This window comes from Dermacentor silvarum, chromosome 4 (assembly GCF_013339745.2).
Source record: "Dermacentor silvarum isolate Dsil-2018 chromosome 4, BIME_Dsil_1.4, whole genome shotgun sequence".
NCBI lineage: Eukaryota > Metazoa > Arthropoda > Arachnida > Ixodida > Ixodidae > Dermacentor > Dermacentor silvarum.
Window position 1 is genome coordinate 94,220,838 of NC_051157.2, and position 25,747 is coordinate 94,246,584.

The following is a 25,747-nucleotide window of genomic DNA, read 5'->3' on the forward strand; positions in this document are numbered from 1 at the left end:
GTGTGTGTTTGCATACACATACACGTACACGCTCCTGCCTCCACCCCGTGACCGGCTTCTCACACTTCACGCACATACAATTTTCCGCCTCTGACACTGCTAGTGATAATGCAGTAAAAATGACCAGCACGTCTTGAACCATGACGTTAAGTCCAAACTAGAAGTATGCATGCATTACAAATGGGGACGGTGTAGAATGTACAGTACACTTACCCCTGACGTTGACCGTGACATAAACTCTGTCCTCGCCGTAGGTGTTGTTTACGAGGCACACGTAGCGACCGGCGTCTTGAGCGTGCGCGGGTCCGAGTGACAGCGTGCCTCGGGACGAGGACGCAGCTCCCTGATGTCCCGCAGCTGCGGTGGACGACTGGGAACCACGTGATGAAGCGACCAGCAAAGGCCGCATGTCTGCACCGGACTGCCGAAACCAGTGGTAAGCGGGCAGTGGTACCCCGCGTGCCGCGCAGCTGAGTGTTGCGGGCTGGCCTTCTTCAACCACGACCTCCTTCGTCCACGATATGACGCGGGGGGCCTCAGACTTCCGGGGCCCTGCGAAGAAGTATAGCACGTCTTGATTATGGCAACCGCTGCTTTGGAAAAATGAAAATACAAGCCCCGTCAGAATTTTTACAGAGAGAGATAAAGAGAAACGCTTAAGAAGAAAAAACATAATAGGTACGTATATAGACTGATGCAGATCCAACCCACATTCTAGAATCGATGTAAATTGGAGATTCCGTAAAGCGGTTCCTTTAGGTCCCAAAGCACACAAGCAGATGATATCCTACATTCGCGAAATACACGATCATGCTATTGAAACAGGGCACGAGATTATCTGTCATGGGTTTCCGTTTAACTGTGGCGTCGTCTACAAATACTATGCCGACAAGGCTGCCCGGTCTGCTCACGAAGATACCCCGGCGCTTTGAATACCTTTGGCGAAGAGGCTGCCAGGGAACCTCAGCTGTTTGCCCGCAAAAGGACACAAGCTTTCTGCAGTTCTCCGAGTGTCTACAATGGCCGACTGTTAAAGATCGATCCATCGTTACAGCTACAAGTACCATCTAGCCTTTCGCGCGGAGAGGTAACGTTGCTGTGCCGCTTATGGCTGAGGGTGGCATTCTTGAACGGTTACTCCTACCGCCCTGGAACGACCGATAATGCAACGCCTGACTCACGTATGTGCGAGAAAACGATTGATCACCATTTGTGTATCCGTCCTCACTACGACGTCCAACGCATCTCGTTCGGGAAATAATTAAACCGGCTAGTCTCGTGAGCATTTTCTCAGTCAAAGACACCCGCTCCACGTCCCAAAAAGCCATCCGTCCACCAGTGCAGATGTTGAAGTGCACCGACCTGATTGACCGTTTACATTCCTCCTGCGCATCCTCCAGGGGGCACGCAGAGTTCACACTCTCCGTTTATTTTCCTTATCTATTATCGATTCCTTGCCTCCTGTGTAGGGTAGCAAACCTGATGCTCGCTTGGCTAACCTCCCTGACTTTCCTTTCTTTGCTTGCTCTCCCTTTCTTGGGAAGCAGGTAAAAAATGCTATAAAACAGTCCATCTCCTGCCATGCGTCTTGCAGCATAGCGTTTACGTGGCTTTACGGCAAATTAGCGAAACATGGAAGCCCTCACCAAGCGACCCACGTAATCCGCGCATCCATGGATTACACAATCTCCGAAATTGGCCCACTTTTCATCCTGCCATCTCTGGAATCTGCCCAGTTTAGTACTGCACTATCTCCAGGGCCGGCTCACCTTACTCGGCAACAAGCACATCGAGCAGACGCGCCAGATCTCGGGTAAAAAGCATAGAAAGCCTCACTTTAATAAAAGAACTATGCCTATGAAGTCGCGCATTTGTCTCGCTAGGACTATTCAAGTACACTTTATTGTTGCATTATGCTATTCCTGAGAAAACAGAGCCGGCGACTGGCAAATATGTAGGGGTGATATAAACCGATTGTTGCCTTGTGTGTGAGCTGTTGGGCAATACAGCAGTCGCATATCAATAGGTTTTATCCAATGTACAATGGACTGGAACATCTCAGTTCATTTCAGGCAACGGCCGCAGGCGTACCCACTCCGGTTCTTACATACATGATCTGCAAGTTCCCGCATTTCAAGTAACAGTTTATGTATCTGAAATCTGCGACTACCTATAATACACCGCAATTCATATAGAACGGGAAGAATAAATATCAGGAAAATTAGGCGCATCTCGGGTTTCATAGATAAGACAATGGAAACGCTCTGTTCGAGCGCTCCCCAAGTTTTTGCCATCGGGCAGAAAAATGCCAATGGCGCACAACCCTAAGCTTCTCAAGTGAATCTAATGTCTGCTACCGCTGCGCTCTCAATAGGCTCATTATTACGCACACACGCCCCGCCTGCATTACCTCTTCGTGGCTCAACAACATCTCGGCGCGACAACGCGCGGAGGTAGAAAGCGCAAGATCGTAGGGAATCTTTCCGCGCGCATGGGGAGACGAGCAACGCGAATGTAATTTAATTACGGGGAGGCACAGAACAGCGTCACTACACGACAGCGCAGCGAACCTCGCGAAAACCAATTAACGAGCCTAGTGCTCTGTGACGATTGCCGCTATACGCAGTCTGAACAAAGAAAGAAAAACAAAAGGAAGTGCTTGGAACGCACTTATGCCTCTGCCAGAAGCAGGGATGCGTAGCGATTGTTGACAAGGGAAGCGGTGTAAGAAACTCGGAACAATAAGCGTGTGCGAAACGTTACAGTCTCACGCGCAATGCATCCGCTGTACTCTGAACGGCACTCGCTAAAGAACGAAGGCCGAACAAGAGGGTCAGGAAGGCTGAAATAGGAAGAGGATTAAGGGCAGAACCTTTGCGGAGTTGCATGCTCCTCACCCTCAACAGCAGACCGCTACACATGCGCGCACTAATTAGGAGGCCATTTTATATCCTTCGATAATCCGATAATACCGAGCGGCACGCCCGCTTTCTCGCCGGCGCTGTTCACGCTTGACCCATCAATATGGACTACATGCACAGGCAGGCACTGCTCAAACCTCCTCTAATTATTCTCTTTGTTACGAGTGGAGAGCGGGGGGAAGAATCCAGCAAGAAAAAAAGGCTAATTAAGGCAAATAAGAAAGGCTAATTACAATAACAATAATAATATTAACGAAGAAGGAAGAGCATACTTCGAGGAAGCGAAAAAGCAAGAGGGTCTAGCACTAGCTATGATCATACACATCGAGACACTCGGCAAGAGAGAACGACGTGGAATAGACGAAGGAAAAGGAAAGGAATCAAAGACGAAATAAAAAATAAACACAAACTAGGGATTGGGAACAAGCCCCTATAGTTAGCTGGCAAGCGAATCCAATGGGAAGAGGGATGGCGAATGGCTGCGTTTCACTCGATTGCCTCAGGAAAACGCAGTCCCTTGGCTGCGAGCAACAGGGAAGAGAGAGAGAGAGAAAAAAATAAAGGGACACTAAAACGAACCATCAAAGGGTCGTAACGCTCGTGCCCTTTTCCGCGACACCGGACAGTGAACCGTGAACAGCGCACCGCAGCGTACCCAAAAAAGTTTCAGGAAGCGCTGGCCGGAAAGGAGACGTGAGAAATGAAAAAAAGAAAGGAGGAGTGGGGACGGAGTGGAAGAGACGACAACGGACGAAAGCTGGAGAGCGATGGAGGGCGGGTGAATGTCGTCGTTGTCACCCGTGTCGTTCGATTCTCTCGCATCTGACCGGCCGCGTTCTGGCTTGCTTGCTTTCTTTTTTGTTTAGAGCATCAGCGTCGAGGCGACGCAGCGGTGTTTGGTGGCTGCGAAAGGGAGAGTACGTCGTGCGAACCGCGTCGAATTTGAAGCGATTTCGCTGCGGCTGCAACGACGAGTACGAGTTTCAGCGCGGAGAGCGGTGGTGTGGAAGGAGGGAAGAGGGAGAACCAGAAAAAGAAGATCACGCGGCAGAGTATAGGCGAGCGATTTCGATCGTTCGCCTCTGCAGAGTCCACATATAAAGCCGGCGAATGCGGTGTAACTGAAAGGTGGATGCGCGAAAGACAGTGATCAGCGCGGTCTTTCTGCCCCTTCCCCCGCTCCCTCACCTCCACAGCCTCCTCACCCCGGAAACATTTGCGGCCGAAAGAGCAGTGGCGCCTGACTATACAGCACCGATCGCTGTCCTTCGGCTCACAAACGCCGTCTCTCTTGGCACGGTCGAAGAGTCGTCGGTCGATAGGTGCGACGCTCGACGCCTCCCGCTTCCCGACGCTATTTCTTTTCTCTCTCCCTTTTATATCTAAATACCTGGGTTATTTTCAGTTCCCGCTGGAACCACGAGGCAGGTCATACATCACTCGCTGGACCGGGCGCAATCATGTAGACCGCTCTTTCAATTCTTCGCTCGCCCATTGTAAGGAAAGCCTCGACGACACCATCATCTTTCGGGCAGCGAAGTTTCGAACTTTCGGCACTTTCTACGAGCAGTTATCACTGCCGAAAACAGCCTTGTTCTCGAGTTTGTTCGTGTTCCCTTTTTGAGACAGTATTGTAACGATGATAAATACTTACTGCACTATCAGATTTAAAATTGAGCACAAATATCTTAAGCTTTGATGCGCATTTATATTTGATAAAAACGTCCGCAAAAGTCTCCATGAAGTGGAAGTATTTGGGCAGCCAAGAGATCTAACGGACCCTTGCCTCTGGGCGAACTATTTAATATGGCAACAATTCCAACGCATGTTCATTGCCTTACTGCGAGATCTTGCCGGATCATAGGTATATATCTCAAAGGTACGCCGACTTCCCAATGAAGAAATGTATTTTATTTATTGGATTCTTGAAAGGCATATTTATTTTGTTTTTTTTTTAATCATTGGGTGTGTGTCACTGCTTGTGTGCGCATTCTTGGTAAGTCCGCCAGAATATATACGTGGTACTGTGACCTAAGTAGTAAACAATGCTTAAACGTAGCTAGATGTGTGTCATACTTTATTAGATGCGAAGCATCTTATGCTTGGGGCTATGTCACTTCCTCCCTCCCTCCGCCGTGCGGCGTCCACTTCCGGTTCCGCTTCCGGTTCCCCTTCTACTTCCGGTTCCGGAAGCCAGCTTCCGGCTTCCGGAGAACGCTTCCGGCGTTTTGCCCGAATGATCCCCAGGTAGGGTGCCTACATGCAACGCCGTTTTAAAACGGCATTGCATGTAGGCACCCTATCCCCAGGTGCTTTGCCCACTCATCATCAATTCACTTCGTCCTCTCATTCTCCTCCCGCAACGCCATGATGAGTGCCACGGACAGCGCCAGCGTCAACGCCAGTGGCAGCGCCATGGACAGCGCCGTGGAGAAGAGGGCTCAAGCCGCCGCCACGAAATGGCAGCGGAGACAGGCCGATCTGAAAACTAATGGGAACTTGAGTCGACCCCATGGCTGCTTCGCATACTACTCAGGGTTCCCCTACGGGAAGATGGTGTAATTTTTTTTCTTCATACAAATGCAATTGTTATTCTTCCCTCGAAAAGCTTCGTACATCGCCTTCGTCCGGGTGACATCGCTTCCTAGACGTCTCATTTTGTGCAGCCACTTGATTTGGGGTGTGTAATTTGTGAAACGGCAGCACTGCTTACTGTTTTGTAATTACAAGAGCTTCAACATTCTTCTTTCGAAATGCGCATGTGGAACACGACCTCGCCGAGTGGTGCTTGCACGTTTGGTCACGTGCGAGAAACCTAATATCGGTGTAAGTGTATGAGGCACGAGAATAATTAACATAAATTTTGTGTACTTTGGACATGTGACCTGTACGAAAATGAAGAGCTGTGTTTGATGTGCTTACTAGTGCTGACTTGAACTCTTAATCCAACCATGTGTACCCAGGCTTTCAAATGGATCGGCTTCTTAGCATGGTCCATGTCTCCAATACATTCGCTGTCGATAGCACACAGTTTAAACATGCAGTGAATAGCTAGCTTGGAGTTCTACCTCTCTATGTGCAATCAATGATGTGCAGCATACATTTGTGTAATATCGCTCTGTGTAATATGTCTAATACTACGACTTTGGACAGTAAGACAGAGGTAGCTTACCTTGCAGTATAATTCTGGCAGGCCTTGTGTTGGCTTTTGTTGCGTTTGTGGTGTGATCCAGCACTTGGCATCGGTAGGAGCGCTCGGCATCACGTTCGTCCACGTCGTGAATGTAAAGTTCACCGCTCGGGTACAGTGCGTACTTCCCTGCACAGCAATAAACACACCAGTGAGCTTAGTCAAAAGAACATAATCACGTATTCGTTGTGGTTTAAACTCACACTTACAATGCACACAAAGAATACTGGCCGCTCATGACACACTCGGAAATGGACCTTACACAACGAGACTTTTCGCACCATATTCGCCAGCAACTTCTAAAGTGTGTCCAAAGGTGCGAATGCTTGCAGCCTTCAGCTTGCGAATTCTCAAGCAGCCTCAGATGAAGCGCACTTTCTGCAACTTCATCCATATTAGCAATTCATTCTCTCCCTCGTGCCGTTAGATTAAAATGGTGTTGGCATGACTGCAAAGCCGATGCATTCTTCCTGCCACTAAACTCATCACTGAACTGTTTCTATATGTAGCGCCAAACACAAAATCGGAAAGTTTCAAGTTTGGTTCTTGGCCTTGCCAGTTGCATAAAAAGCTTCCTTGCGCCACTACGCATGGCAAGTGACTGAAAGCATTTAGCCAGACATTGCGGCGCCTTATTTTAAACCGTATTGGCTCCACAGTATTAATTGTGCTTAAAAGCCACTCTTGTTTCAGTGGATCAGCGAGTTGATGCCAAAGTACGTCCTATACAGTATATTGTGTGACAGCCTTAGTGTTCCCATATAAGTGAAAACTCTCGTAGAGTGGTGCATTTAATATTCAAGTAATTGCAACGCAAATTAAAAACATTCTGAAATTAAGATTGTATAGGGCCTGGTGTACAAAACACGTTATCCAGTACCCTGCGCTGCCACCAAAGTACCTTGCGCACCAGGTGGGAACCAAGTGCCGCACAAGGTTTCTTGTGGCGGCTCAGCGTAATTTTGCCCTAACACGCATATAGAAACGAGCTCTCTTCAGTGTGGCACCCATATACTTGCGCGCAGGCAATCAAAATTTTCTCAAAGAAACAACTTCGTATGAGCCCAGAAAAGCTGTCTTGCAGTGAAAATGGTTATGAATATTGTAACCGTCGACAGAGAAGGAGCATCGAAAAAAGTTCTCTGTGCCAGTCATTTTCAAATCACTCAAAAAACGTGCCGAATCTTCAGCAGAGCACCAGCGCAAGTCTCCAATATAACGCAGGTACACACGAAAGGAGCTCGAATATACTTACTTATTATGAAGCATTACAACCAGTCCCTAATTAATGTCAAGTATGCTGCAAGTGGAGCCATGTCCTCTTCGCTTGCTCTGCTGGCTGAAAGCCCGTAGTGCAACAGCCTAGTTTGCCTTGCCCTCCGCACTTATTTGGCTAGGTGGGCTCTTTGTGCTTCAGACTTTCCAGAATTTCCATACAAGGATGTCGTCCACACTCACAACTTTCCTAGGCCTAGCAGTCCTGACCAAATGGGCTCAGCGTGGCACCGCCTCCCGGTCTACAGTCCTCCGTCCTAGTGCGACGCATTTCACGTACTCTTATCTCCTGTTTTCTGTCGGCTCAGAGATGGGGTGCTACGTTTTCATTGCTACAGCGCATACAGTTCTGCAGTCAAATGGAGCCGTCGCGAAGGGAGTAGCAACGTTTATTGCACCCTTTCGCGTGCTAAAAAGCCTTCTCTCCTTCTATCCCAACCTTCCTCCGGTGTGTGTTGTCAACCGCTCACGACGTTCCTTTTGTTATGCAATCCTTCGCTCTTTCATTGTGTAGGCTCGCATGAGCTCTTCCCTACACGCCTTAATGCAGTGCTGTGCCGTGATTGTATGAGGTTACAGTGACCGACTGTGATCGTGCATCTGTGTTCGCTTTCTTTCTCTATCTCTTCTTTCCTGTCACTTTACCTCCCCCTCCTCTCTCTCCCCAGCGTAGGGTAGCAAACCAGACCTTCCCCTCTTGTTAACCTTCCTGCTTTTCCCCTTTTGTTCTGTCTCTCCCTCATCGAGTAATTGGCTCTAGGGTAAGAATTGTGTGATCTACCAGAGACAATTTTAGTTTTTTTTAAATTTTATACCGCTCAAAAAAAAAACTGGCATATAATGTGCGCATAGTGTTTGTGTTCTTGAGCAATTACTAGGGGCACTGATCGAATAGAACAGACCAGACAGCAGATGCTTACCACATTGTATAATATTGCGAAAGCATTATGTGCCCCATCACGCGAAAATTCATCGGCATCGGCGTGACCGAAAGATGGTACAAAAAACTGCCGTAATATTTACTAGGGAGGTTCCTCTAAACAAAGTAAATAATGGCTTTCGAAAGAAAATTTGGTACATTTCGGTCTCGGTCGGATTCGTACTCGGGCCTGCAGGATGCGAGACGAGCCCGCTTCCACAACGCCACGGCTGCTCCACGATTTTATATCACTAAAGGTGTGCCCAGTGCGTGCGCCATCGGGCACATGATGGCGCAAGAAATCAGTATGGGAGGTGGCGCCATGTCATGAGCGTTTATAATGAGCGCGTTCATGACGTTGCGAGGTCTACAAACGGTATAATGCTTTCGCATTCCCACACGTAAGCAGTCTGAAGTGCCTCTCCAGAATTTTTTTCATCCGCGATACTCATGTTCCTCTGCTTTTCTGAGTGATCCATAGGACTGTTATTCCTTGAGCAGTAGAAGGCCAGATGTACGCTCCTCAGGCCAACTTCTCCATGTGTCCTCTGATTAAGCTCTTTTTTTCTCTCTCTCTCTCTCTCTGTCTAATTTATAGGTCTTTGTGAAGTCCTGTAAGCAACGCAACAAGTTTCCCATCTGGCATTTATATTCGGCAATTTGGTAGCCTCGCCCGACGTTGCACATTTTCGCTGACTTGAAGTACTTTTATTACGCTGAACACCAATGGAGTAGTGTAGCTGGTAATGCATGTAGTGAGCGCCGTCGGTTTACCTTCTACAACTTTAATACAGTATGCAAGTTTGATGCCATGCAACCACTTAACAACAGGAAGTGCCGTGTCATATAGCTCTAACTCGAGATAAATCTCGTTTAATCTGCAGTGCGCGATCACGGTAACACGGGTGTTTGGAGAAACAAAGAGAAGGAACGGTAATTAATATGTACGTCTGTGTTCATGGTACGATTGTAACGTCGCGTTATATCAAAACTAAATGTAGGATGTCAGCCTTTTTTTTTTTTTTTTTTTGCTTTTTACGACAGAAGCACAAGAGGACTTATACGTACTGGCGAAACTTACTGCTTTTCGAGAAGCTGCGCCTACGAATGTAGGTTAATATTACAATTGTTCGCCTTAGGCTTCTTCAAGCGAAGCTAGTTATAAGTCACAGATTTCGGTGGCGTTTATGTACGCACAAAATTATCATCATCAGCATTAGCTCGAGCGTCGTCGTCTTCTTCCGCAGCTGGCTCGTTGGGGCCCCTCGGTTTGCGCTCGTGCCCATGTTCAGCACGCGTTCGTGTCCCGCTTCCACAGCTGGCTGCGTTGCCGCTAATCATTCCAGCGTAGAATTTCGGATCTCTTTCTCTCGTCGCAATGGGGATGCCACGTTTACAGGGGTATGAGCCATTGTTTAGGGGGGTATGAGCCATTCATTGTCTGACGTGACGAACATATTTATTTCGAAACAATTTTAAGGAAATCCATTCAGATTAAACGCGCTCGGGAAAGTGCTCGTCGTCGACGTGCCTATTCTAGCGTGCGGGTTTCCGAAGCCCAGGCGAAACGTCAGCGAAAAGCCGCGGACCCCGCGTTGCGGGAGCGCGATGTTGAGGCCGAACGTCAGCGTCGTCTTGCCCCTGCAGGAACCCGACAACGGTGGTGCACGCCTAAGCAACGCTAGCATAAACTTCCCCGGTGCGACGGCCAGGTTTCAACGCAATTTTCTCAACCGAAACTTCGGAGCCAGCTACAGTGCGTGTGACCGGTTGTGGTTCGAGCACAACGTGGTATTTGTCAGTGCAATTCGTTCGGAGGCAGGCGGGCAGGCAGTGAACTTTATTTTAGGTCCTGAGGAGCGACTCCGAGAACCCCTTACAGGGAAGGAGCCACCGCGGGCCGCTCCCACGTTGGGACGGGCAGGCTGTGCCTGACCGCCGCGTCGTGGGCCCTCTGAACAGCCCGTAGCTAAGCGGTGAGGTCGGAGCTCTTGAGCGCCTCCACCCACTCTTCTTCCGTGGTGAGATTATCGTGGTCCCGTAACGAGGGACACCGCCAGAGCATGTGTTCGAAAGTGCAGAATTGAACACCGAAAAAAACACAAGCTTCGCTTAGCCCCATTTCCTCGACAGGGGAGGGGCTACGGATTTTTTTACCACGACGGAGTCTTAGCTCTGGGAATCTCTTGCTACACTCAGCATACTGCCTCGTTCTCTGGTGTTTTTTCACAGCAATGGTCATCGTACTCGATCATTACAGAGCTCTGTCATGTGGTGCCTTTTCTTTTTTCGAGATGGTATGCGATTTTGACCGTACGGACACCATTTTACATCACCTTTCTTTCTGCCTCAACTAACTCTGCTAGGCATATCACAGGAATGTAATCCCCTCCTCCCCCTTCTGTGATCACATCTAGCAGGAAATTTCAGCTACCATAGAATCTGCAAGGTCTTGGAATTGTGGTAGAACAGATTATTTACTATTTACCTAGGAAGTTTGTTACACGGACTCCGTTCTCTTACTTGTATTATTAATTATTATTTATTTATTTATTTATTTATTTATTTATTTATTTATTTATTTATTTATTATTCATTCATTCATTCAATACTGAGGACTCAAGGTCCAAGCAGGGTGAACAATACAAATACAAATAAAGCAGCAAAATCCAAAACACATAGCAAAAAAAAAAAGAGCAATACCGATGCAGGAAAAAAAAATGGCAACTCTCAATCACTTGCCTCAGTAAGGCAATTTCAATCATGTATGGTCCTTAAAATTTAAGCAAATTTAAACAGGTCAGTGCGAGCAAAATATAGCGTCAGCGCATTTTGTTGGTGGTGTCGGGCGGGCCTGCTAGTTAAGGGTCATAAATACAGTGATAGATCTAGAGCTAGCTTGTTAATCAGAAGTTCGGAAAGAAATTGGAATCTAAATGTTTGCCTTCGTGCCTGTAAAAGTGGTATGCCATTAGCTTGCATTAAATTAGAGGGTGAGTCTGGCACGTGATTACCATAAATGTCGGTTTTGTGACAAATATGTAATGCTGACCTACTTTTGACCGGCACTTTGCGCGGGTTCGATGCCAGCCGTGGTAGCCGAATTTCAAAGGGGGCGAAATGCAAAAGTGCTTGTGTATTCATATTAGGCTGTACGTGAAAGATCCACGGGTTGTATCAACTAATCCGAAGTCCTTCTCTACGACGCGACTCATATTATGATCGTGGTTTTGGCACGCAAAAGGCAAGAATTAAATCTAACCAACTTTCACTGCACTTGTTCAGCAGTAAAGACATCGTAAACAAAAATGGCAATGACTACTGCACAGTTGAATTATGATTCTGTTTAATGACTTTGGAGACAGCGTTTGCCGTACCACGCGTATTTACCAAAGTTGCGACCGACGGGCACATTTTATTCCTACACCTTACGCGAAGCCGAGTACAGGGTAGATAGAATCTATCTTACTGCCTTTTCACATTTTTGTCTATAAAAGACAATCCAAAAAAGAAAAAAAAAACAGAATCAGACAGGTATAAAAGAACAGCTTTGGAACGTGACAGGAACGCGAACACCCGCTCAAACTCGCGCGCTTCCATCCTCTAATCTTGCCGAGCAAAGAAATCTACTTAAAGTGCGGAACATGAAGCGTTATGTACCACAATTTCGAAATATTAAACTTTCCTGGTTCACCTTAACTTTTTTTTTTTCCGCCGGCTCTTTCAGTCGCGCCTCGGCGAAAACGCTCGCGGAAGCGTAATTTCGCAGCGCGTTTCTTGCTTTCTTCCAAACGCGTCACGTACACGCCCCACCGTGTATCCGCTTAAGTGGCTCCAGCCTTTCGCCGCTTCGGCAGCGAGCAGCTGAAGCACGATGAGAGACAACCGGTGCGATGCCGAGCTAATCTCTTCCCTTTCCCGCTTGCTCTCATTTCTCTGCGTGCTACTTTTAACCCTTCATCAACGCTGCTCCCTCCCTCTCATTTCTTTCTTTTGTATTCTCGCTCTTCTTTCGGCTGAATCTGCTTCCCGTGGCTCTCCATCCCATCTTGCTTTTATTTGCTTCCGGCTAGTTCTGCCGGCGACGCGTGTGCGCTCAGCGCCGGCTCAAACATCTGCAGTGGACGGCACGTTTGTTTGATGTTTCATTTTAGGTTTCCGAATGCACACGGACCGCCTTCTTCTCCTTCTTGCTGAATTACTTTCCGTTTACTTTGCGCTTGATTAATGCTCTTGTGTTGAAGTTTCCAAATGCGTCTTCCTTCTTTTTCTTTCCTTCTTTCTTCTTAATCACGAGACGCATATATAGATGAACATAGTAATTCCACAGTGTGAAGCGTAGCCTTTAGGGCGGCTCGTTAAAAGCGAGAACATAGGCTCAGTTTCGCTTTGGCATGTGTGTAGTCGCGCGAAAAACCTAAATTCTATTTGCGTGTATTCTAGCTCATTGGATCAGGTAACTACGCTGTTGCTGGCGAAGACGGTTCGCCGACCCTTTCGACAGAAAAGTCAGTGCTAACTTCGCATAGGGAGAGACAAACCATCGGTTTGCAACATCATGGTCACTTACCATAGGTAATAGCGTTCTGAGAAAACAAGGTCGGCAGCATAAATTACACTGCGAACAACATACCACAAGAAATATAAGCAGAACAAGTTCAATCGTCCACCATGCAAAATTGTCAGAAAAAGCAAAATTTCCCTAGCTACAAGTCAATAAGATAGGGTAGCGGTCAGTGCGCGTGGCTCCCAGTTGCACATCGCTGTGGAGGCATGAGCATGATTTCCTGCGATGGGCAAGGTGCTCTTGTTGTTCGCCGTATAGGGACGATGAGGAAGTGGCATTGAAAGGACCGGTAACGCAAATAATGATTTGAGCTTTTAATGGCTGTAGCACTGAAGCGGTAAAACGCAAAACGGGAAATCGGATGTCTTTAGCGTCCTTGTTAATCGTGCGATCAGGTATTGCAATATTATGTAATAGTGACAATTAAGCAAAATTGTAACCTGTCTTTCTGAGTGTACTGTTGCTAGGTATCCCTTCCAATTTTGTGTAAGCTGCTGAATCTTAATTTAGAACTCTTGCGTCTAGTTCCTGCCAATGACCGTACAACGGCAGACTCAATAGGAAAGAGATTCTACTCGTTCACGGAGTTGTGTCTTGTTTTGTTATTAACGAGTTATTCCGCGAAAGTCTGGTGCAATTCAGCAGATGCACATGTTGGTTGGACGTCACGGTTACCCATACTGCGTCAAATTACGGATTACCGTATCTGTAATCACGTTGCACCAGGTACAAAAGAATGATTCGCGTTTCTTGTACTATACCTGCCGCAATGTCCACTGCGCACTTGTTGCCGATCACATCATTATTGCCAGCAAGTGTAGCGATGACTATAGTGAGTACGCTTGGGTTTCATTTAAGTCATCGCTATCATTATTTCTTTCGATGCACGCATCTGTTTACATAGAGCGTTATCATCGCAGAATGGTTACCACTTTCCAGACACGGTGTAGCTACGCCCGCGAAATGTTGTGCGTGTATGCAACATGTTTCTGTGCATTATTGCCATCTTTGTCATCCTCCATGAAAGACCCTTTCTCTTGCGGCGCAGATCTATGTACCTGCACTCGAAGACTCCACTGGCCATTGCTGTAACACTTAGCGCTTTTATAAAGCGAAGCATTCTGTCACTTTTCCATTCCACTTTGCCTATACAGTTATCTGGTCGCTTAAACTGTACCGACCCCGGAGGCAGTGTGATGTAAGATACGACATTTCTGTTACCAGTGCATGCAATATGCGTCTTTGGAAGGGTTTTAATGATGACTGTCACATGGGCCTATCCCTGAAGCATTGACAGGTCAAGGGTAATCACATGCCTCATAACTTATATGAAGTGAAATAACGAGTAAGTGTCACCACAGCATATTTCACCAGGTTTACCGAGAACTTATCTCTTGGCTGAGAATCTTTCTCCGATGGTTGCGGCCCAATTTCAAGATTCCACTTCTTCTGTGTTCCTTGCTTTAGAGTTATGAGGTTTACGCTGTTTTGCATATTACTTATTTTCTTCGGTGTGACGCTTACGTCAAACTAGGGCGCTTCCAATTTGCATTATATGCAAATCAAAGAACATACATCGCTACGAGCCATGCATCCAAACAGTACATTGCAGTCCACTATTAAAGACTGTAACCGAACGTGCAACTTTCAATTTCCTGCTCTCCTAGGCGCAAGTGCCGACTGACCAATTCATGACAGGGGTCGGTGCCTTGCACCGGATTGTATAACAGTGCCAGTGCCACAAACCAATCGTCATTTGCTGCAAAGCCGTATGATTGTACACTTACTTGAGGGGATAATTCGCACGTGATCTACAGTCACACCTGGAACTACACCTGACCCATGTATCTGTAGACTTTACTTAGAGCAAACCAGAGCACGCCTGGAAAATGAAACGTGTCGTAACACGAAGAAAACCTCACATCAAATGAAAATATTCCGTCAAGCCATTTGTTTCTGCAGGTGAATTTGGGCAGTTGATTACAACTCACGTAAAAATTCAAGGCTTTATTTTAAACTGACCTTGTGTCTGGCTTTCGGCCGTGATGAGGTACTTGTCGTCTCTGAGCCATGACAGCACACTCGTGTAGTCCTTGGCCGCAGCCGGCTGAATCTGGCAGGTCAGCACGGCAGTGCTACCCCTGGTGGCAAAGCCATCGTGCACGTTCACCTCGTACTCTTGCTGGATAACTGCGAAGGCAAGATAAAAGAAAGCGATTCTGATGAGACTCGTGCGTGATATCAGTTAAGAAAGAATAATGAAAAAAGCAAAGTCGATCGACAACAGCAGCCGTTATGGGCGATATTTTTTCAAGGCAAATCGCAAAAATACCATGCAACATGCACGTCGCGTTGATGCTGTTGTTCGAGCACGATCACCTTTCACAGTGGCTCCAAAAATGCGACACAGCACTCCTAAGCCGGCGATAATCTGTAAGAAAAACAGGCTTAAAGGGCCGCGCCAAAGGCGGCTGTCCAATCTCAGTGGGTCACTTCTTTCAGCTACCATTCACATTTCTGCGGAATAGCGTCGCGTCCCTTTTCTCGCTATGGCGTTCGTCCTTTTGCGCAAGCTGCTGTGTGTGAAAAGCAGCAAGTGGGTTCCAACTGACCTAAGAAGTGACGCAAGATGTATGTCAAAAAAAAAGAAAACAAACAAAGATGAACAAGGAGGCTCACATCCATATATATATAGATAGAAAAAAAAACGTGGGCAGCTAGCACTAGTGGTGCAAGGCGGGAGTAAACAGCGGAGCTTGTAATCGACCTTGCTTTTCTTCCAGGTTTTACTAGGCTTGGCTAAGTTTTGCTAGGAAATGCTAATTGCTCCTAGGCACAGTATTTCGAATCGGCTCGCCACCAACGCGCCGATTCTCGTTTGGCCGCGTGACGCGTTTCAAGATAAGCGGCTTCTTCTTCGGGTGTCGGGATCTTCTTTGGTCGTCCCATGTCAAGGCTACATGTACTCGCCACAGAGTAAAACGAGAGTTCTGCCGCCGTCACGGCGGCTCCGAGCTTTGTCTCCCCGGGGACGTCACGCCCGAGCTGCGCCTCCACACTTTCCGGGGCGTGGCTGGTGGCTGCCGAGCCGCCGCCAGAGGCGCCTGCTGCAGTCACGGACACCGCGTGTGTTCGGCGCGAACGCGGGGAAACGGGAAAACGCGGACCGCATCGGCAACAGCTCTGCGCGTAGCCTAGTTGGTGGTGCTACAATTTCTTTCTCTCTCTCTCTCTCTCTCTCGCTCTCATTTTCTCTTTCTCTCTCCCGAGCATAGCTTGCCCAGCGCGCATGCTCTCCTTCCCTCTCCTTAACGTCCCATGTCAAGGCAGCATGTGCACGGCACGGAGAGGAGGCGAAGCACACACTGCTCAGCGAGGGGTGTTGCTAGGCAACCCAGGTGACTCATCGCTCAGCGAGTTTTTTCTTTCTTTTTTTTTTTTTGTTAACGCGTTACGGACTGACGGTCGGCTTAAACAGCTCCGCTGTTAAAACACAGAAAGCAAGAAGGATGCCGCTGATCCCAGGTGCATGAGAAAAGAAGGTCAGGAGCTGTACAGAGGTTGTCGCAAGCCTGGTCTGGCAAGCATGTTTTGTTTTATGCTTCACGACCGTGAATTACTCACGTCGGTATTTTATAGGTTCCTGGCTACGTCATACCTCTTCGTGTTTATTTTGTTGAAATATCAACTCCAGGACTACGGCGCGAACGAGGACGTACCTGACAGGAAATTGGAGCGTTAACGCATGCATGACGGGACAACACACAGCGCGAATGAGAGGGCAATCAAGGAAGAACACAAGCGACCCCGCACTGACCTTCGAAATAAAGTTTATTTCAAGCTGGACACGGAATATAAATACACAAAATGTAAACGAAATCTCGACGGCATTACCAGTGAATTCGTTTCAAATCGTATCAAGTGATATCAATTCGTGTCAAGTTGTATCAGATGATATTGCCGTGAAATTACTCACCGTTCGCTATTTCTTAAGTATACTAGCATTCAATTCTTCCAGATGGATATCTAAGCCCCCCCCCCACCTGGCTATCCTTCCGTGGCGCACTTATTCATGTTAAGTCATACGAATCCCTTGTCGCACGTCGTATTCCGCCCATGTATTCATACCTCCCACCACAACTGCCTAGCATAATCTACCATCGCGCATCGCAAGTTAGCATTTGTTTACTAAATATCAGGAACTATTGAGCAGTTGTGTAATGTAGCATTCATCTTTAGCCATATTATGCATCTATAAATTGGTTGTACTTGCGTGCTTATTGATATGTTACTAGATGACTCTCACCATTGCCACCCATTTTGTAATTTTATTCTGATATATCGTGCCAAACGTTTGGTTTTGCTGCAGCACTTATATCCTGTAATCATCTTGCGATATATTATTGTTGTTTCTTTTTTGTTCATTTGTGAACCGCTCTTTTATTGTATTCCCTCCCCGTGTTTTTTTCCTCCCCCAATGGTCTTTAGGGCTACTTTTGAATGAATAAATATAGATTAAATTTCCACAGCCAAGCCGCGCGCGTGGACAACCATCCGAAAATTCCCCCTCTTCGTCAAGCAGAATAATTGATGGTGTGCTGACCCACAGTGCGGCTTCTGTGTTTCATAGATTTCACGTGTTTTATGGTTTCAATACTTTCTTAGAATGGTTGTATCGCTTAGCTCCAGAAAGCATCCACAATCTTGGTAAGGAATAGCGACGTTGGTGCGTGTCTCTTTTTTTTTCTTCAACTTCAACTACTGCAATCTTTTTTTTTCCAGTGACAGCTATTCGAAAAACACGGCTTCCGCCAAGTAGAGACCTAAAAATGAGAGGGTCGACCTAGTGACGACGCTAAAAAACAGAAGGTATCTCGTGAGTCAAATGGTTTGATCAAGAAATGTTGATTTTATCTGCCTTATCTGTCTCTTTTGTCTCGTTTTCATTGTCCTTATTCACTAATTTCGTATCTTATTCGTATCATATTCCAGGCGCAATTAGGCTGACAATGCGTTCCTTGGCGTGGACATTTGGCCGAGCCTTTCGTTAATTCTGTCTTACCAAGACACCAGGTGGTTTTATCCCGGGAATAATGCAGTTTATGCTACAATGTGGTAAACGTTTTACTATATTGGCGCTAATTACACCCGTACAGTTAATTTCACCAGCGCTGGTGTGTGTCCCCCTTCTTGTCTTCTTGTCGTGTTTTTTCGCGCTGTTTTTCCCTTTCGAGTATGTACCGACTAGCCCAAGCCTCTACGGTCTTGCAATTTTACCAACTATGCGACTAATTCTAGCATCTCGTAGCGACCACCGAAGCCGCAGATACCATTGACTGGTGCCAGCCCTGCTTAGTCAAAGCGAACTTGGTCCATTTCTCAAAATAACGCTGTAGGTTGCTTTGCCTCAACCTCTCTTTATCTACGGCAGTGAACCCGTTACAGGGGTACAGTGCAATGTGCTTTTTTTTCGATATATTGGCGCTGAATACACCCATACAGTTAAATTTAGCAACTCTGCAACTAAATATCGCTTCTTGTGGGCAACCCCGATGCTGCATTTCACACACCATTGACTCGTTCGAGCACTGCTTAGGGCAAGCGAACTCGCTCCATTTCCATATAGTGGGCTGTACGGTGGCTTTGTCGCAGTATGTGTATTGCTACAGCAGTGCACCCTTTACAGTGGTACAGTGCGTTGTCAATTTTAGATTATATCGGCGCTAATTACACCGCACAGTTAATTTTAACAATTTTGCGACTAATTTTCGCATCTTGTGGGCACCACTGAAGCCGCCTTCTATACATTATTGCCTCGCGCAAGCCCGGCTTACTCAAAGCAAGTTAGCTCAATTTCCCAAAAGTCTGCGGTTTGGCAACTTTGTCTCAGCATGTCTATATCTACGGCAGAGCACCCTTTACAGGCGTACAGTCAATGCCAATATTAAGGCGAAAGCCTTTAATGCCTCATATATACTCGCGGCGTCCAACCATCCGTCCGTCCGTGCCCTGCAACGGTGTCAACTGTGGCCTCTCCCCCTCACACTCTCTCAGCAAACACGTGATGGCACAGCGGCTCATAGCAACAGAAGCGCCGCCACAACTGTGGCCTCTCCCCCTTACCTCTCTCAGCAATCACGTGATGGCACAGCGGTGCGCGCAGCAACGCTTCTTCTTTTCTTCGTCCCTGTTTGTTTGCGCACAGAAACTTAAGAAAATGAACGCTTCTTCGTCAGAAGCCTCGTTGCAGCAGTCGAGTTAGTCGTACGGCTCCCAAGCGGCCCGGTGGTGATTCCACGGCAAGCGGTTTGGAGAAGCGCCCCAAGAATGTGAATTCCACCGATACCAAACTCGAGCAGAAGAATGAGCGAATGGGCATGCGGCGCTAGTCAGTCGAAGAGGCACAGGCTTTCGCCGAACACACTTTGTAATTTACAAAGTGTCCTTCAATTTTTTTAGATTACATTGGTGCTAATTACACCCGTACAGTCATTTTCTAACTCTGCGACTAATTTTCGCATCTTGTGGGCACCGCTGAAGCCACCTTCCACACATTATTAGGCAGTTTTAGCAGAGCGCCGCTTACGCTACGCTCCGCTCAGATTTCACGCTCTGAGATATTTCAGGGAATTGCGTAGATTTCGCATTTGATAAGCGCGTCTTGCCGAGACGCGAGCGACACGCTATCAACTCGGCTGCAAAACGACGAAGAAGCCAAGTAGACAGGCTGTAACCCTCCGCTCAGTCGGCTTTGTAGCGGAGCGAGGGATGCGGTCTTCATTCCGCTGCCTGTCAGAGCGTTGTGCGCAAGCGCAATAGCATTCCCGCTAAGCGGTTTTGTGACATTTGCTAGCATATGCTGGTCTGAGCGGAGCGGACAGCAAGCGCTCAGCTAAAACACTTTATTGCCTCGCGCAATCCCTGCTTACTCAAAGCAAGTTCGCTCAATTTCCGAAAAGTCTGCCGTACGGTGACTTTGCCTCAGCATGTCTACATCTACGGCAGAGCACCCTTTACAGGCGTACCGTGCAATGCCAATATTAGATTACATTGGCACTAATTACACCCGTACAGTCATTTTATTGCGATAGCAATTATATGGACACTCCAAGCGAATTTCTGCCGTCAGCGTCGTTGTCGCCGTCGCCATCGCAGTCGCTGTCACCGTAAGGTTCTGTACGAAGTTCAACGGTGATGAAATCGTCGCCGCGCGCCGTATACTGTATGTGCGAGTGAAAGCGAGCCAGGGACGCGCGCTTTCATGGGGAGCGAACGCACGGCGGAGAGCAAACGCGACTTCTTCCGTCACGCGAAAGGCCGTGAGGGGACGGGAGGAGGGAGGGGAGGCGACGTTTAGCTGGGCCATCAAATGCGTATTTATATAAAAACGTTGCGAGGCGAGAAGGTGGTGAAGACTTCCGACGCTGCACGACGCGTGCCCCGTTCTGAGCTCGTCGAAATCCTCCGAGCCGCCGCCAAAGGAAACAGCAACAGTCACCAACGCCGCGCACGTTCAGTGTGAACGCGGGAAAAACGCCGACGCCATAGACAACAGTTCTACGCGTTGCTGGTGCTGCTACATATCCAAGTTTATACAGCTGATAAAACTACTATCCTTACTCCGTTTACCTCTCTACTAATTTGCTATCGCAATTGATGCTTCGCCTTTCTGGTGAAGCTGCGACATTCTTTTTCCAACTCTGCGAGTATTTTTCACATCTTGGGGGCACTCCAAAAGCTGCCTATTAGACATTATTGCCTCGCGCAAGCCCGGCTTACTCAAAGCAAGTTTCGCTCAAATTCCAAAATGTCTGCCATACGGCGACTTTGCCTCATCATGCCTATATCTACTGCAGAGCACCCTTTACTGGCGTACAGTGAATGCCAGTATTATATCATATTGGCGCTAATTACACCCATACAGGTATTTTTTCAACTCTGCGACTAATTTTCGCATCTTGTGGGCACCGCCGAAGCCGCCTTCAAGACATTATTGCCTCGCGCAAGCCTGACTTTCTCAATGCAATTTCGCTCAATTTGCAAAAAGTGTGCCGTACGGTGTCCTTTGCCTCAGTATGTGTATAACAACGGCAGTGCACCCTTTAGAGGGATACAGTGCAATGTCAATTTTAGATTATGTGGACTCTAATTACCCTCATACACTTATTTTACCAACTCTGTGACTAATTTCCGCATCTTGTGGGCACCGCTGAAGCTGCCTTCTAGACATTATTGCCTCGCGCAAGCCCGGCTTACTCAAAGCAAGTTCGCTCAATTTCCAAAAAGTCTGCCGTGCGGCAACTTGGGGTACAGTGCCATCTTGCCAATTTTAGATTGTATTGGCGATATTAAACCCGTACTGTGAATTTCACCAGCTCTGCGATAATTACGCATCTTGTGGGCACCACCGAAGCCGCCTTCCAGACATCATTGCTCGCGCAAGCCTGGCTTTCTCAACGAAATTTCGCTCAGTTTCCAAAAAGTGTGCCGTACGGTGCTTTGCCTCAGCTTTTCTGTATCTACGACAGTACCACATTTACAGGGGTACAGTGTAATGGTGTCAATTTTAGATTATATAGACTCTAATTACCCTCATACACTCAATTTTACGAACTCTGTGACAAACTTTCGCGTCTTGTCGGAACCGCTGAAGCCACCTTCAAGACATTAATGCGTCGCGCAAGTCTGGCTTTCTCAATGGAAGTTCGCTCAATTTCCAAAAAGTGTGCCTTACAGCGACTTTGCCTTAGCATGTCTATATCTACGGCAGTGCACCCTTTACAGGTGTACAGTGCTATGATATCAATTTTAGTTTACATGTCTTCAAAAAAGAAACAAAGATACCCTCAGCACTCACAGTAAAAATGTCTGAAGATAGGAATGCGGTCCTTGAAAAAGGAAAAATGGAACTCGACCGGTGTAGGAAGATTTATATATATATATATATATATATATATATATATATATATATATATATATATATATATATATAATAAGAGGGCCCTCATTGTATACCACAGCAAACGTGCTATCACAATGCTCTAGTTGCCTCTACCGGCTATTGGCTTCCACAATCAAACGTGTCGCACGTCAACAACACTGCCATTTATTACATGGAGAACACTGGTGAATTTTCCAGACCAACGTAACGTAGGCTCCCGTTCTATATTTCTCACCACACATGGCGGCACACTTGCGGCAATAGTTATTGAGTGCTCCTGTTCAGAGCTGTACCACACAATAAGGAGTTAGAAGATCCTACATAGTTTGGTACTCACCAGCAAACGTGGCGAAAAAGGTATGCGCTTTAACGGCACAACACACATAGCATTCGTTTCAAAAAATGGCCTGTTTGACTTCAGTGCATGAAACAGAATTTTTGAGTTCCCTTTGACCATGGACTATTTGTGCGTGCGTTAGCCTTTGAGCAACAAAACAATCTGCCCCGCTGGAAATAGATGAACGTCAATTTTATATTTGCTTTGCGTATCCTTGTTTCTCATAAACGAAAGCTCTGGTGTTGACAACGCTAAAAGCCAGGACACCAAATCAGCAAAATTACAGTTAAGAAATATCGACCATTCGAGGCTTGAAAAATAAATCTCCCACTTTCATACGCGTGTCCCACGATAATAAAACGATAATTGCGAGGTACATAGATAAAGTTTACAGCCACTGTTTGATCTGCTTGAAGGAATATAATAGAGAATATTATGAATCCTAAGCAAATTGTGGTGCTACCTTTGGATAGTTTGGAAGCACCGAGGACGGACAGAGCTGCAGACAAGGAAAAAGACAATTTCAGTGCAGCAGTCTCATTCTCGGAAAAAAAAAATCCAGGATTGAAGCCGTGGTGAGGCTTTTAGGGAAAGGTAATAAAATTACATGGAAAAGCAAGATAAACACGTTTTCGCCATCAGCGCAATTATGCAGAGTACCGCCCATCAATATCTCTGCAACTTCATCGAGCGGCTAAGCTGTCGTGTGCATTAGCCTATCGATCGCACGATTGTGTGCTTTACTTTTTTTTATGTCTCGTATACCTCATCCAGCTTCGCCCTCCTGGAGGGATACAAAAAGAAGTGAATAATGTGGCCAGCGGGCGAGGGTGACTCGGAATAATGAAGTGTTCGCGCTCTGCAATTTGCGTTTATTTTATTTTCGATATGTGCAAAAGGGGGCGGTTGTGAACAGGAAGGAGGACAGCTTGGTTCGGCTACGGATCATTGTGACGTTGATTATAGGTGGCGCCCGCTTCACGGGAAGGCGACGACGCGTGGAGAGCGGCCGTATAATTCTTCGTTAAAGTTTGCGCAGTGCCGGACTGCTCTTGAGCTGGGCGGACATAACGAGTTTAGTTAATATTTATGACTTTGCGGAGTACGACCGTTTCCGCCTCAGTAGTTTCGAAGGAGTGAGTGAAAGAGCGCCGCTTAAAAGTGAAGAATGAAAAAAAAGAGAACAGAACAAAAGAGGATTGAGGAACGCTTTTTTTTTGGCATCAGTTTGGAAGCTCAAAGAACTATAAGAGACTGGAACGCAGACGGAGGAGTCACGTGTAGTTAGAAGAAGAATTGCATGTAGTAAACGGCGAGAGGTTCTGAGTAAAAAAGGAAAAAACAAAGAAGAAAGCGGCGGCGTCATGCATTAGAGGCTGGCTTGAGCTGGTTCTCGAGTAGTTTTTGCTAAGTACAGCTGTTTAAAGATGAAGCACCCGTGAGAATGATCTTTCCTTGCAAAGGATCACGAAGAATTTTTCTCAGAGCGCGAAGTGTAATACGTCCTCTATTTGAGCGACACAACACTGCTTGGGGCGAAGCTTTTTTTTTTTTCGATCGTTATTAAGAACTTATTCTTGTCCCATATACGATATATGATGACGAAAGTATAACTCCAATTGTTTATACTCTATTGATGCCCTTGAGCACTTACACAAAAGCATGTCGTTTGTAAGAGTTTATAGATGTATGGTACATCATATTGTAGCTCCTATTCTTGCGTGCAGTGTCTTTTTCTGATGCAACTATGCTATGCGATAGTGTTGTTAGTATTGTTTGAAATGTTCTTTGTAATGTTGTGATGCTGTTTTGACTTGTATGCAATCACGTTACTGTGTGTGCATTATCTGTTCTTCCGCTCTATATTATACAAAATATTAGGCTAAAGTACACAGGTAAATATGTAACGGAACAACATGCTCGAAAGGTAAGGAGTGTCCAACGTCATATTGTTTCGCACACAACTCCTTCTACGATGTCAATAAAAAAAGAGCCATTCTTAGCATGTCTTTTTGATGTCACACAATGTGGTTCACTGAAAATAACTCGAGAGCTTATGGCATCATGTTTGTCCAGTGTCTAAACCTGTTCTTTGTAAACTTCTCCTAGTCCTCGAATAGCACTTCAATGGCGGTCTGAAATAGCTTTGCGTTCCTGCAACTAACCGTCTACTATACTGTTCGGTAGCGACTTGCGTTTTACGGTGTAGTGTTATCAAATGCGTTGGCTCAAAATTAATTAGGGAGAATGAGAGGCTTTGAAAAGCAGGACAATTTTCTGTGCCACGTCGCTGCATTGACAGAAGCTGGACAGGTGTCGCCGATATAATGCGTGAGAAAAAAAGACCCATTTCCTTGTGTAGCTGCACGCTAGAAAATTTCAGCAGAATAACCATCACAGCAAGCTGAAGATATTTTCTAATACGCATGAATGTTTTACAAAGTGTCTTCAAAACATCACAATAAACTCGGAAAGATACTAGTTAGCAAGACTACCAGGAAAGGGATCATATTATTTTGTCTTTCTTTCGCGGCCTGCCTTGCATAAAGTATTTAAGGTGCTAGATTTTCAACCAATGATTAGGCTAGGCACAAACAAGAAATATACGTAAGAGAGATTTTCTTAATGCCGCCCGAAGTATTCTTGAACGCCACAAAACATGGAGTAATAAAGCTTTAGTTCCCCGATCGGGTGTACAACCGTGAATTCATGGCCAGAGCTGGCGGACACAAAGGCATGATGAAAATGTATACATTGAAACTACGACGACAGAGATACAATCGCGGATACCTTTCAGTCACAATAAAGGTAAAGCTACGGAGGTAGAACGCGCACTCACGACAGCGCTCCTGAAAATAATCCCTCGTTCTCATTCGTGTTAGCTTAAGCTGGCTAATAGAAACCTTAAACTACTTGATTTGTGCAGCGCTTACATTCAAATGATACAATAAATATAGCACCCAGTTGTAAATTTTACTTAAGCCATCACTTTTCTCCTCCGCGTTTGGGCAAGTGCAAAACGGTCGCACATGGAAGTTGGGCTGATTAAGTATCTTGTCTAGGAAATAGAAAGCATTTTAAAACCCTGCCGGACTGTCTACATACCCTCAAGCTCCACCCCTGTAAATTTTTCTTCGTTTGCCGCTACACGTTTTGCGCGACTGTCGTCCCACTTATGAGTAACGCTAGGCTAAAAGCGAGACGAATTATGAGGCTAAAGTCGTAAACTTTATTCTGAAAAGAACGTCGGGCCTTTACGACGGTCAAAGAATCTCGAGGCATTTCGCGGCCTCCAATGTGCACACACGAGCGTTCAGGCGCCAGTTTGAGCCGCCTCTCGCTCTCCCTGTCTTAAAAGAGGAAACATGGAACTCAAGAGAAAAAGAAATGAAGAAGGCATACAGGCAACAATGTAGCGCTTCTGATCGGTAGTCCGAAAGTAAACATGACCGCATAGTGGACATGAAGGATTACGGAGCCCCAGCAACTTCTGGCAGGAGACGAGGTCAGAAGACGACTGGTCAGCAGGACGAAAAGAAAAAGATGTGCAGGGTGGCAGGGAATACGTGTGGCATTTAAGAGACAACACGAAGGAAA

The 25,747-nt window shown here is 46.5% G+C and overlaps 1 pseudogene; it reads right to left on the reverse strand.

The window, feature by feature from the left end:
* The window catches only part of LOC119448770 (Down syndrome cell adhesion molecule-like protein Dscam2), a 235,211-nt pseudogene that overhangs the window by 50,747 nt on the left and 158,717 nt on the right, over positions 1 to 25,747 (reverse strand).